The sequence below is a fragment of the Struthio camelus genome, chromosome 7 (genome assembly GCF_040807025.1).
Source record: "Struthio camelus isolate bStrCam1 chromosome 7, bStrCam1.hap1, whole genome shotgun sequence".
Classification (NCBI taxonomy): domain Eukaryota; kingdom Metazoa; phylum Chordata; class Aves; order Struthioniformes; family Struthionidae; genus Struthio; species Struthio camelus.
In genome coordinates this window covers 40,438,692-40,452,681 of record NC_090948.1, presented here as the reverse complement: position 1 = coordinate 40,452,681, position 13,990 = coordinate 40,438,692, and the positions used below count along the sequence as shown (strand labels likewise).

The 13,990-nt window shown below is 41.6% G+C and overlaps 1 protein-coding gene across 6 annotated transcripts in view; it reads left to right on the top strand.

Annotated features, from left to right (window-relative positions):
* MICU1 (mitochondrial calcium uptake 1) overlaps nucleotides 1-13,990 on the top strand; it is a 123,458-nt gene that overhangs the window by 4,850 nt on the left and 104,618 nt on the right. The window lies entirely within an intron of this gene.

Here is a 13,990-nt window from a genome sequence, read left to right as displayed (position 1 = left end):
TGTCATGACTGCTTAACGTAGCAACGTAAACTGGGAGCTAATACCCTTGCACTGTAGGCAAGCCCTAGGATTGCTGCTTGTTGGCATGTGTGTCTCCTAGCATCATATGGCCCTGCTTTGAGTTACTTTTGACTGTGCTGAACTAGTCATCTGGCTGATGCTTTTCTTTACCGCTGTCCTGCTTGGAATTACTATTATTCTAATGTGTTCATTTGGGATTTTTCCTAAAGCAGTAGGAAAATGCATTGCCTATTCGCAGTGTTAAAAGTTGTGCTGGCTTTTCTCTTGGGAGGCTCTGGCAGGAAAGAAGGAGGTATGGGAGTGAGCTGTGGAATAAATGTCCCATCTGGAGCTGCATGGGAACCCAATCCCACTTTATCCATGTTCATAAAATACCAAAAAAAAACCCCCAAAAACTTACTATTTGTATGTACTCAATAAAAACTTGATTGAGCATAGTGAGCTATCTTAAGGAAAAAAAAAAAAGGCCAACTGGAGAGGCTCACGTTGTGCATGTGCTTCGTCCTTCTGGAGCAGCCAAGTGCGTCTTGCCCAGCCCAGGGTTATGAAGCAAATATACACTGGCTTCATCACCGCCCATTTCCCTGGGAGGCTGGAGGGGGTACAGGCCAGCGGATCAGGCAGCAACGTCTTTAGCCAGTATAGCTGCTGCTAGAAGGAGCACATAGGTTCCTGTGGCTTATAAGCATCCTCTTAAATTTTTGGTATTCAGGGGTATTTTAGCAAGAGTCTAACCCACTGTACTTAACAGTGGGTTTTAAGCTCATGTAACCCCTGCTTTTTGTTTATACATGGAAACTGTTTGCTCTTTAAATGACCCATTTGTTGCATAAATTGTTGTGATATTAGTTACACTTTCTGTCCTAAAGTTTAAATTTCATGCTCTGGAGGAAAATGAAGGGTGCAACTTGCTCACCTCATTAACTTCTGCCTGCTTGGGTCTCTGAGGTTCCTCTGGTGTTGTGTTAGTCATAGTATAACTTCTCCTTAGAGGGTCCTGTTGTGCCGTTCAGTCTGATACAGTCAGGATCCTGAATAAGCTGCTGGTGGTGGTCTCGGAGGAGAGCTTGTCCTGTTCTCCTTGGGTAGGTTAACAGGACAAGCTGCGGGAGTTACAAATTGTTTCAAATCTCCAAAGGCCTAGGGATAAGCGTTATAGGTGTTTGAGAGATTAATATACCTTTTAAAGGTATATGGTTGAGTTATGTCATTAATACCAGTCCATTTTGTCTTTGTTTTGCATATCCTTGACAGTATGCTAACCCGTAACAAGCAAGTACAGCTTACACAAAGTACTGCAGTATTTGGTTTATGGATACCACAGAGCAATTTTTGAATCGATATTTAGATACTTATACATTTAGAATGCAACACATTCGCAAAACAGAAAATCAATTTGATACCTGGCTTCTCTTTCTTCCCTAGGGCCCTGGGGGTTATCTGTGTCATGTATCAATGCAGTCACTTCAAGTTGGCTTTCTTCCTCTTGGGATGAGGATGGGGATCGCACTCTTGTCATCGTTTTATAGCAATCTTGGTATTTATTATATTCTTTTGAGGAAAAAGAATGAGCCTTGTGTTGAAACAGTATCCTATAAACTACATTTTCCAGGCAATATTTGAAGGAGTGATCAGTTCTCCTTAGATCTAGAATCTAGAAACAATTTTTTTTTTTAATTCTTAAGCAAAATGACAGATTGTGTAGCAGTCAGGCTTATTCTAAAAACACATTGATATATGCTGTTCTGTTTGCTGCCACAGCATTTCTTGAAATGGGCTGAGCTGGAACGTAGAAATACTTGTTTCGTTCTTGCCAATTTTCCAGGGGCCTTACTGGCAGGAGCCCGAGCGAACACTAACTGTTTTTTAACACAGCTGCCCAGAGTCCGTTCACTGAAACAGTGCTGGGAATGCTTGTGTACCACCACAAAAACGTGTTTGTTAATTTGACAGATACTGTGTGCTCCCTGCCTGCTGGGACTTGGCAGGGGTGTTAGCAGTGAAGAAGTATCTCTGTGTAGATGTGACTTTGGGTGAGGTGATGGTGTCCAGAATAATTCAGTAGGAAACTGTTGTCTGGGGTCATCTTGACTTTGGGTATTGCGTATTGTGGCCTATGTGGTATACCGTGGAGTTTTTAAGCAAAACTGTGTGTGTGTGTGTGGTGTTTTTGTTTTGTTTTCTTTTTTAGAAAGATGCTTTGCAGGTGGCATGGCATGCAGATGGCATTTCCACCGTAAATGAGGAAGATGGCTGTATCTCTTCAGGCTGATGTATTTGACACTTTCAGTAAGAAACGCAAGGAGTCATAGTAAAATCTGAGCTGAAACAAGCTTTGTATGTCTAAGCACATACCATCCATAAGTCTTTGTTCCTTAGTGAAAGAGATTCAAGACCCTATAAAACAGGAAAAATGGACAGTTCTGACTGGTTTTGAAGTAACTCATACACTCTTTTATTGCAACTTCTGTAACATTATCTGAGAAGTCCTTGACCAATAAATTCTGGGTTATTTTAGCCTGCCACTGTGCTTTCGACTGCAGTGAATTTTTTTATCCCGCGTAAATCTGCTATGAAGCTTCCTTTTGCGCGTTCCTAACGTGATCCCAACGATCCTCTTGTTTGTGGTGGCGCTACTGGAGATATGGGGCAGGAGTAGGTGAATGGGGCTGAGGGCTGATCCTCGCTCTAACTGGTGATTTAGAGCAGCCGCATGTGCCAGGGCCCCCATAAGAGTGGGAACAAGCAGCAGCTACGGTCGGCTACTGCCTTCCTCGCTCAAGCTGGTTATTAATAGCCTGGAAAGCGTGGCCTTAAATGCTTTGCATCAACAGCAGTGTCATGCCATTGCACTGTCGTCTGTCCCTGCCACCCCTAGCAACTTGCCAGCTTCTTCTGTCCCCCAGGGAACAAGCTGCTGACTTAAAGTAATGGATTTTGGTTTTCTTTTTCTTTTAAAAAGAAAATAATTGGCTTCTCTGGAGTGTGTGTGTGTGGTGTTCTTTAAGTTTTGAGTCCTAAGCTCAAAGTCTTGGGTTTTTTTTATTAGGGTTAAAATTTGTAGCTCTTTAAAGTGGAACTCAAGCTCATATTGAAAGCAAGGAAGAAGACTGTGATTGGAGCTTAACAATGTAGCAGTTTACCTGTGCTTGAAACATGAGAGCTGTGAATCAGTGTCAGTTGATTATTTTGTATCATGTGTGTGAGATGCAGGTGAAGTCAATCTGCAGCAATACTGAAATCAGACCCAGTACCTGTATAGACTTTATATATTACATATTGCCCTTTATTTTAACTGAACAGCTATCTTTTCGTATCTGTGATGCAAACTTTATCAGAAGCATTTCTACTTCAAGAGCTACAAGGCTCTTAACTACAACCTTAGCTATGACATGAACACAAGGAAAATATGGAAGAATTAACAGCTGGTTTATGCTGCTCTGTGTCAAAGAGTGCAGAAGGATTGTAATGGTGTTAGATATCGTGTGTGCAGCTGCCCGAGTTATCTGGTCAGTGTCTGTTCAAGTCAAAGTTTGCCCCCATCTGTTTACTTAAAGCTTTACAGCTCTGATACAGGGAGGCTTATTTTTTTTAAAGCACTCTTCTGACAGTCTCTAAAATATGATTCTTAACATGTGCTTTTTAAGGTTACTATTGCCACTAAAATAATTCCCCCCCCGCCCCCATGGAGATTTTCCTGGTTCTGAATCTAGCTAAATCCAGCTAGAGGGCTGGGCGCATGGTCAACCCCAGGTGAGAACTGGGAGCACGAACACAGCGAAGCTGCTGGCTTGCCCTTGATGGCAAGGCCACAGAGGTGTTGGCCGAAGTCTTGGTGGGCTGTGAGATAAAACTCCTCCATCAGCTTGAGTCCACTGATGTGCGTTTTACCTTTCAATTTACACAAACCATAGTTATCGAGGGAGGTGGTGGAGGTTCCTGCTAAGATGCTGTTACTCCTTGGTGTCTTTGCTTCTGCCCTCGTTTGTCAAAAGCAAACGTGGTGTTTGCATGCTCACCTGGAATAAACACAAGGGTGCTAGCTGATCGCCTTGGCTAGAGCCAAGTATTTGTTGCTGGCTTGTGAACGCTGAAAGTGAACTTTTCAGACAGCTCATGTTCTTGTAAAAACACAACTCGCTAATCGATTAGGCTTACAGTTTCCCTTTTTCTAAAAGGAGGTCTCTCTTACATTCAAATTTAATCAAATAAGCAGTTACTGGAGAAGCAACTGCAGCAGTTCAGACCTGCTTTTAATTTTGTGGGGAACCAGTGCTCCTTTTGTGAATGCCCCAGCAATCACCGTTTGGTAGATGCAATGCGGATGTGATAAACAGTTGAGTTCTTAGATTTTTTTTCTAGTTTTGGTAAGATTTTTATTCATTTAATTGAATAAGTTGCATCAAAGCGTGGCTGCTCAGGCAGGAGTTGAGAGAGAAGTTTTCTAAATAAGCAAGTGGCTGTGGCTAGATTAGGCGAGATTTCTGTTTAGGAGGCCGAGCTGGAAAGGGGGAAAGGGTTTGTATGATGATACTCCAACTGAGGTGCTCAGCAAGTTAACAGATCTTCTTACTCAGTGTAGGAGAGGAAAAGAGGTACAAACAGTACCATGTCCAATGCTGAGATGATTCTCTGCCTGCCAGTCTCTAAAAATAAATCACCCTTTTTCTCTCATTGGGCATGTATCTGCAGATAACTGAAGTCTGAATTATTGTGTTCACAACCTTGTAAGGTTCTTATTTTCTCCTCAGTCACCTTAGGTCTTCTCTTCCAACATCTATCTTTTTTTTTTTTTTTTTTTTAATTCTGGAATACATGTTTATTCATTAACAGGAATCTCCTTGGAGCAGAGTAAGTCATAAACACCTCTTAAATCTACCTTAATGGCTCTGGGATTTTCTATTTGTTGTTCTTCTAATTAATGTACAGGAAGTTGGCTGTTAGCTTGAGAAAGGGCAGCAGCAGAAGCTTCAAAGAGCATCTTCCCATTTGGTGCAAGAGTTAGGAATTCTCAGAAAAAAGTAAAGTGGAAAAGCAAAACACACTCTTTTTATTATCATTTCATAATGGCCTCTTGAAAAATGGTTCATTTGCAGCATTTCTGAGACCACTTTGTAGCCCAGATAGCTCCTTTCTGCCCTGGTGGGATGCCCAAGACGATTGCATTTGTGCTGTTCGAGTGTGGCTGTGTAGGGTTCCCTCCCTCTCCTTTTCCCCCTTCCAGCATCTGCTGTCTCGATCCAGACTGCTAGGCTGCCTGCCATTGATACAAACCAGGAAAAGTGAGATAAATCACCTTATTAAGAAACCATATTCCTGCTGGTCATAACTTCCTAGAGAACGAGGGCAGAAGCGTTAGGCTCTCCTAGCCCCATGCTAATAGTTCTCTGCCTCATCTTTGCTCTTTCGAATCTATGTAAATGTTTTTGCTTCTTCTCTGAAACCACCTTTACTCTGTTGCGCCTGCTTCTGTGGCTGCTGGGATGTTTGCAAAAACAGCCTGATTATTTGAGAATAGTTACTTGAAAAAAGAGAATTTGCCCCCTCAAGGTAGAAGTAGCTCATGAAACAAGGCCTTTATCCATAAAGAGGCTAGGATAATTTTCTTACAGCTCCACTGGTTAAGACCTGGCTCCTATTGTTGAAATGCAGCTGAGGAATTTGCCACTGCTGGGGCTTCGTGTGATCTTCTCTGCTTAGAAAAGCCCAAGAAGTGGGCTGCCTTTGCAGTTAAAAGTTTCTGTTCTTTTCAAAAAGTAGCATTTGGTTTTATGGAAGATAATAGCTGTCCTTTAAAAAGCTGCTGTGCCTTACTGGAGACCAAATGTCTGAAGTATTACACAAATATCTTAGCCTTGTGAAGGTGCTATTTTCGGTGCCACAGGAACAGATATAATTGGTTTATATTGTTCGCTTGCACTTCCATTTTTCATTCATTTCTCAAAAGCTACTGTTCTTGGTATCTATATCCATTCATAAGTCCTCTAGCAACTGAGCTAGCAAGTTTGATTTGATTTTGCTATTTAGCTTACCAGGCTATGCATCTTTTACCATTTTAATTGACACCAAAGTCTTCATCCTGAGTAGAACATAAATGCTTGCAGGCACGTGGGCAGAGATCATTCCCCCGTGAATAAACACTCCCGTCTGCCTTTCTAATATTATGGAGGGGAAGATCAAGACCAAGTTAGCTACTGAATTGTGCGTTATAAATAATCCTGTTGTAATTACTAACACTTCTTTATTAAAACTAAATGGAAGTCTTGTGTGCACAATGCCTTGTCCTTTCTACTTAGCACTGAAAATCGATGAAGTTGTTTTTAGTGCTGTCAGTTTTAATCGAGGCTCTCTGTGTGGCTGCGTTTGGGGTTCCTGACTCTTCTCACTTCAGTATTGCTTAAGCTGCAGGGCCCAGCTCCTGTTGGAGCAGGTAGCAGATTAGCAAAAACTGGCACGGGTGACTTGTATAGCTCAATGAGAAATGGGTATGTGTTCTGTATAGTAACTAGTATTTCAGAATAATCAGTTGTGGATAAAAGCAGACTATTGACTTTCGAGCTGTAAGACCCAAAGTGGGTATGGGGAGATAAAAGGTAGAGCAACTGATAGTAGCAGAGAAGCTTAAATTTTATTTACTTTAAATATAGTTAATAGTAAGGATATACATATTAAGTTGAGGGGAAGAATACCTACGCATAAAAGCGGTAGTTGACCAAACTGGATATGAAGCTAGCTGTGGTTTTTTGCTATTTTATTCTCACTTTAAATGTCTTGTAATGCCAAATGGATCCATTTGGCATAATAGAACAGCTGAAGAGATGCGGATGGCATAAATAATGAAATCTGGGTGGATATCGCCCTGGTAAACACATATACTAAGTAAGCCACACTAATGACAAGGTGATTGCAAAATACCAAAACGTGCTCTAATTGTGAGCTTGAAAATTTAAATGTAAGTATTGAAATACAGTAGTATGATTTTAACAGCAACTGCATTCAGAGTAGCATGAAGGTTAATATTACAAAACGAGCGGCACTGATCAGCTCCGAGGGGATGACAATTGATTGCTGGATATAGTACAGGACCACAAAGTTAAGAGTGTGCGTCTGTGTGGTTCACTGTCTAGTCTTATATACTGTATCATGTGTTTAATAAAATCAGACTTGACACGCATGCCTGTTTTTGAACAGCACAGGGACGGGGCGGGGGGGGTCCCCATCTCAGGAGACATCTAGAGGTGTATTTCTCAGTGTCTTAGGACTTCACAATCTTACTATTTTCTGGAAGAATGCGCTCTTAGAAAACATACCTCTGCCTCCAAAAGTAGAATATAAAACCATCTCCTTTTTTGTTTTGAGGTAGGACAGTATGTAGCATTCTTGCCTAGAGGTTCTTAAATACTGAATCCCAAAAGAGCTTATTTTTCCATATCGGTCTTTCAAAACCTGTTCCTTTCTCTTACACCAATGGTGTTAGTGCCCGTGCAACTGTAGATGGATGTTACGGAAGAGAATTAGCATGAATGAAATATTCCTCCCTTGGCCAAGAAGGAAAAAGGAAAACCTCTTCCCAATCTTATCAGGATCGTGGTGACATTAAGGATTTTCTGTGTATCATTGCCAGTCTAAAAACACCAAGAAGATAGTATGCTGAAGCTTGAAGAAGAGACTACCTAATACAGCTTTTGACTTGCAAAGTAGCCAAACGTGGAAGGGAATTGCTGAAACCCTTGTTGCCTGTTTTTCCCACCGTGGCACGAACGTGAGCTTCCTATTAGAAGAATGCCAGTTACTCTGAAGTTTTGCAGGAAGGGAAGGGAGTGCAGAGATAAAGCACTGAAACGTGGATGATAGGTTAAGGGGAATTCTTTCTATTTATTTTTATTTATTAATTCAATTTTGAGAGCTGCGATTCTTAGCAAGCGGTGAACCTATGCTGTGATGACGGTTAAAAACAGATTGCCAAGCTATGGCTTAGATTCGTGCTAAAGATGTGGCAGTGTATTATGGATTGATGCTCCACAGACCATCAGTCAACTTGAATTGTGCTCTAAAACAAATGTAGTTCGCCTCTCTGGCGAAATTAATGTGATCAAATACTACCCCAAACTCCTATCTGGGAAGAAATTGCTTTTGAAACTGATTTCATCTTCATTCTGAAAACTGATTTATGTCTCTTAGTAAGTTAATAATGTAAGTAATGTGGGTAATTCCTCTCTGAAAATAGCATGAGGTAAGCTGAACATCTGGAGTTGCAGTCTCTCTTGGGGGGAAGGAGCAGATCTGGAAGTCTTGGTAGCTAGAAACCCCCTCGGTGCTGTATTTTGTATCAATGCACGAATCTCTCTCAGTGGTCTTAGTCTGTAAATGGAAAGAGCACAGAGAGAATTTGAGGGGGAGCTGTCAAAAGGAATAATTTGGTTTCTGGCTGTGATTTAGTATTTTGCAGGTTAACTTTGACTGGTAGGTGGTGTGAAACGCACCCATACAAAGGAGTTGTTGAGCAACTTGCAGCTCACACCTGCGGCTGAAATGAGAGAGCTTGTTAACTTTCCATAAAGTCAGCCAAAACCCCTTTCAGCCTGAGTGGCTTTACGTATCACAACTGTGCCCTCTTTGTACAATTTTCCTAGTAAAATAAATACCATTCCCAATCTGGAAAACTGCAGGCTTTGAATGTTTTGGTGGGGTAGGTTTGATGCTAAAAGAGGGAAAGGCAACCAGCACAGCCTACTTGGAAGTGAATGCCAAAGTAGTTCTTCACTTGTCAGATCCGGGTGTTGCCAGTCAGCTGCCTGTATAAGGAAATTCCAGCCCAGAATTGTGTGGAATTGGGTAGTGTTGCGGATATCTACTCCGAAGGGAGAGGGCTAACCGTTTACCCCTTGCAAGGGCATTCATACTTGTTTAGCAAGCAGTCCCTTCTGTTTTAGGGCTGCGTTTGACAAAGCAAGCGGCGTGAGTTTTGCAGGATTTACAACGTGCTTATGTATGCCGTGCTGAGAGGCATGTTTGGGAAGGGAGACTGGATTTCAGAATACCGTTGTCGTTCAGAGTTATATAGCTCTGAATGGACTTGGAATTGCGTGAGACTTCACTATCTCATTTTGTGGCAGTACTTAGACAGCCTTCTTCGATATACGTCCTCTGGAGGCTTGCAAATTTTATTCTGGTGTTAACATTTCTTTTCTCCTCCAGAGAGAGGAGAAACTTTTGCCCTAGTTTAAATATCTGCAGCTCATTTAAGCGTCTCAAGGCAGCACACTCATGTTATGAATTTTGTGGTCTCGAGTAACTGTAGATGAGTTAACACAGCTTTTGTCAGGGACCGTGTGTCCTTTCTCCAGTGTTTATCGCTCAGCAGGAGAAGAGCTTGGACCTGGTTTGTAGTTTCTTCTGGCAGCACAATACAGTTCCACTGATCATAGTGACATGTCTTGAATAATAAGCTTGAAAAACAAAGGCAAAACTTTCTAGACAGTTATCATCCTTGCCCTCCTGGTCAGGGCCACAGTTGATGCTGAAAGAGGATAGGTAGAGGAAGGGATTTGTATCATGTCCTCAGTAGGATATCTGGAAATGTTTTTAGGACCACTTTTTAATGCTCAGTTAGCGATGCATTTGTGGGGGGAAGGATTAAAATTTCTCACATACTCATGGGATGTAGTGTTACACTATGTGATCTGGAGCTGTATTAGTGATAATAGGTATTGGCCCCCTCGGTTGGAGGGGCTCTTTATGTAGACTTTTCTTGGCTGTTCTCTTACAGCTTCTTAAACATCTGGCCTTACACTCGCTCCTCCAGAGTGGAGGAGGAATCATTTTGAATGCTGTAGTAGGGGTAGATTTGATGCTAAAACTGGGGGGACGTGGGAAAGAAAGGCAATAAACATAGCCTAATTAGAAATAAATCGCAAGGCGACTCTAGCAGTCAGATCCAAGCGCTCCCATGCCAATTGCAGCTCTCTGGCTGACCAGTGTTATGAAACGCTCTGTGCTGCTTTCGCTTAAGGCCATAGTCCAGCAGCATGCCCACTCCTGCCTGCACGTGCTGGGCTTTAGGCGGGTGAGTTGTCCTGTCTGTTCCCCACTGAAGAGCATGGGGAGGTGCAGAAGGTGGTTGAGGTAACGCTTGGTCACTGAGAAATGTGTCTGTATTAGGGTTGACAGTGAAACTTCTGATTGCTTTGCCCTTTCCCTTGTGTCTGGACTTTTCCTGCCCATTGGATTTATTTGTTGTCCTTTTCTCTCCTTTAAATTTTTCATCCCCTCTTCCCAATAACCCTCTTGAAGATGGAAACATCCTGTTTCCAGGTCATTACCCTGAAATATTGTGCTATTAATTGCCAGGAGTTGGGGAGCTTTGCTGTGATTGCTATTTTGATCGGTGTTCCTCTCTTGCTGAGCAGTTAGGAGGGCAAGGATGTGCGTGTCTATTCTGCAGGGAATTGTACGGCAAATCCTTGCAGCTGAGATTGCATTAGTCACTTCAGGTGGAACTGGCAAGTGGAGCGTGTTTTCTTAGCAGAGCCAAAGTTGTTCTGCTTTGTTACACCACTTTTCAAAATGTCACGTGAAATCCTTCTGTGGTCCACTGAATGGATCTGTTACCCTCTTACTACCTCTCTCAGTAGGGCTTTATTTCTTATGTCACTTACATGAGTCAGTCTCAGGTACCGCCAAAGACTATTCCCTTTGGTCACTTCATCTGAAACCATCTACCTGGTGAAACACTAGCCATGATGAGTCTTGGCCTTGGATTCGTATCCCACAAAGTATCCTGTGGTGTGTGCAACGTTTCTTGCACAGAAGCCATCCGGTTGGAATTAAGATGTTGGCGCTGATGGTCTGAGGGTATTGGGTTCCTGTTTTACTGCACACTCGTGCCGAGTTGGAACAAGACGTGTGTCATGGCTGTAGCTACTTAATATGGAAAAGCAGTATATTTAGAAACCCATCTGAATGTCAAGCAGCTATGTACTTTACTGTTCCCTCTTTACTCTGGGATGGCACTGGTCCCTTTTGGGGACATGACTAACCAGGAGCATCTGGGATGGAAACAGGTTGGGAACTTTCCTGCTGTGGCTGCTGTGACAGAGGTCTCTGTAGGCTCTGGAAATGTCCCAGCTTGGTTTAATTAGCATATGGCTCCAGAAAGCTCATTCAGCTCTTAATGACTGTCTCTGGCAATCTCCTGCAGAAGCTTTTATGCCTAGGCAATGACTTTTAAATACAAATCTCCTTTTTAAGAAGATCATAACGTATAAAAATGTTGCTGATTTAAATTTACAACTGGCCTTCTGTGCTAATGTGTGAGCTTACCATGTCCCAGTAAAATTGTTCAAATGAAAACCTCTAATGAACCCTGCTCTGATTAAAGATTAAAGACCCATCAACTCATTCAGTTACTGCTCTTGCTCACGCATACTTGTGCCACTGAGGCGACCTCAGACATCAAAAAGCTCCGTTACGTGTATTCCATCTTAAAAATGGAGACTACTTTGGGTTGTCAAAAAGAGCACTTTTAGTTCTGCGAGTTATCCAAATTTGAAGAGGTTCTTCCTCCCTGTGTTGGGCTAGATAACGTTTTAAGTTATGGACCCATCTAATTATTGGGGCACTGGAAAAGTGAGAATAATTCTTTTTCTTTTCCTTGCAGTGTCTGAAAAATGTGCATGAGAGATGAGCTCTACCAGTTCTTCCAAGCGTTGACCCATCCAGAGCTCGGCTACTTCTGATGCTCTAGATGCCCCTTAGAAAAAAGGGCAGTGCAAAAGCACCCTGCTGTAGGCTTGTGGTGTCAATGACGCTGGTGAATTAAGTTCCTGCTTCTTGGTGTTTCTTGGGGAAAATGGGGAAGCATAATTTTTTTTTCCTGTTTTATCCCCCTCTGCAGCACCTCTCTGAATATCTTTCCTCATCACAGAACATTTTTTGATGTGCTTTTTTCATGTATTAGGGAAGTTTAAACTTCTCTGTTTACTCAGCAGTACAACTTTAAGTACCCTTTTCACACCAAATTCCAGTACCCAGTACTGAATTTGAGCAGAAGTTTTAGGTGGCGTTGCTCACCGCCTCCCAGCGTAATGGAAAAGTAGGACTCCCAGGGTCACTTTGAATATAGGGCTGCTTTTGCAAAGAATAGGTACCTTCTAACTGGCAAAAAGTCTCCAATGTCTCCTTAAAAGCTGTGTTTCATTGCAGAGCATCTTACTGGAGAGAGGATCATTGTTTGGTAAAATAAAATATACACATAAAGCAAGAATGTAAATAGCTATTGAAATCACTTATGTCTTCAGTTTGAATGATACCTGCTGCAGCTTAGATCAGAAGTGGTACTTCCTTAGTGGGTTTGTGGGTTTCCCACCTGTCAGACACTAACACTTATAATGTGAAATTACAAATGTATGAAGGTCTGGGCTGTTCCAGCTTCTCAGCTGCACGTACCCATCCATGAGTTTTGTTTGAGCAGCGCGTGTTTAATGGTGGAGCGGACGATAACAAAACCGCATTTAAAAAACATCAAATCTGTTAGCTGACTCTTCTGCTAGAAAAAAAATTAAGTCTTGTGACACAAACAAATGCGGACATGTCATTCTTTTCTGAAAAAAATCCATTTCTATTGTTCAGGGATATTAATTCAACCTGCTACCTAGCAAGGATTTAGGATAGAACTCGCTTATCTCTTAGTGAAAAATGTGATCTATGTATTCCTTGTAGCAGTAACCTCTTAAACAGGTTATATTGGAAGATCATAACTATTTTGCTTGGTCCTTAATTGCAGGGCTTTGGGGTTAAGGTTTTTCTCTGAGCTACTTCTTTGTATCTGTACACCAAATTTATTGCATTAAATCAGGCAAAAACTGTGAGGCTGTTTCATACTGTAAGCTATAATCGTATCACTTCTTGGGAGTTTTATACCTTACTTTGGTTTTATTCTTTATCTTACTGCAGTTAGGCTGTTACTTACTGGTGTTAGGCTTTTTGTTGCTACAGCCAGGGCAAGATGCTCATTTTTACTCTTTTTAAATGAACATCAACTTTCTCAAGTGATCTTGACTGAAACATGTGAGGCTTTTAACAAAACATAGCAAATATCATGGCACTTACAATTAAAAATATATAAGCGTTAGTAAAATTGCAGATGGAAAGCATGGATAATCTAGCTTCTAAGGTGGTGGTTTTGTGTTCCAAGATGAGCACGCTCTTTATTTTAGAATTATTATAGGAACTGCCTGCACTCACCTCTCTTGGGCAACTGCTACCAAGTGAGCACTGCAGTGAGCTTCTGGGTGAATATCACAGCGTTATCAAGATTATTTGGACAAAGAGGATAATTTACTGTTTCTTAGGGCTCAGACTGAGAGTACATTTATGCAGGGCTATAGCCAGCAATCTGAAATGTTGTAGAATCTTTTCGAGCTCAAGAGCAATCGCTGTGGGGTTGATTTTCATTCTGACTGATTAAATAATATTGGCAACGCTTTCCTTATCCATTGTATCTTATGCATATAAAACTGTAATGAGGAAGGGAAACCCAAATAAAGGCAACATTAGCCTCTCGGTGAAAATAACGCTTGCAAATTTTCCTTGCATATGAAACAAATTCATCCCTAGAGAAGAAGTGGGAACAGCGGGTTTGTGAAGGATGGGAATAATTTAAAATGTGAAATAAGAGCTATTTTTTATATCAAAATCTACTATTGTTCTAGGCAGGAGAGGACTGGAGAACCAGTAGTGTTGACTGGCTGTATTTCAAAATCTTTTAATTTTAAGCCTTTTTTTTTTTTAAAGGAAAAAACAAAATGATAATGCGACTTGCAAAGTTAGCTTTTGGTATGTGCACAAATGAATATCAAATCAGTGCTATTCAAATTCAATAGCTGTGAGAAGCGGAGGACATTATAGTAGTTTGCTCATAAACTAGGGTAATGAAGGAGAGGATGCTGGAGTAGACTGTGTTTTGAGT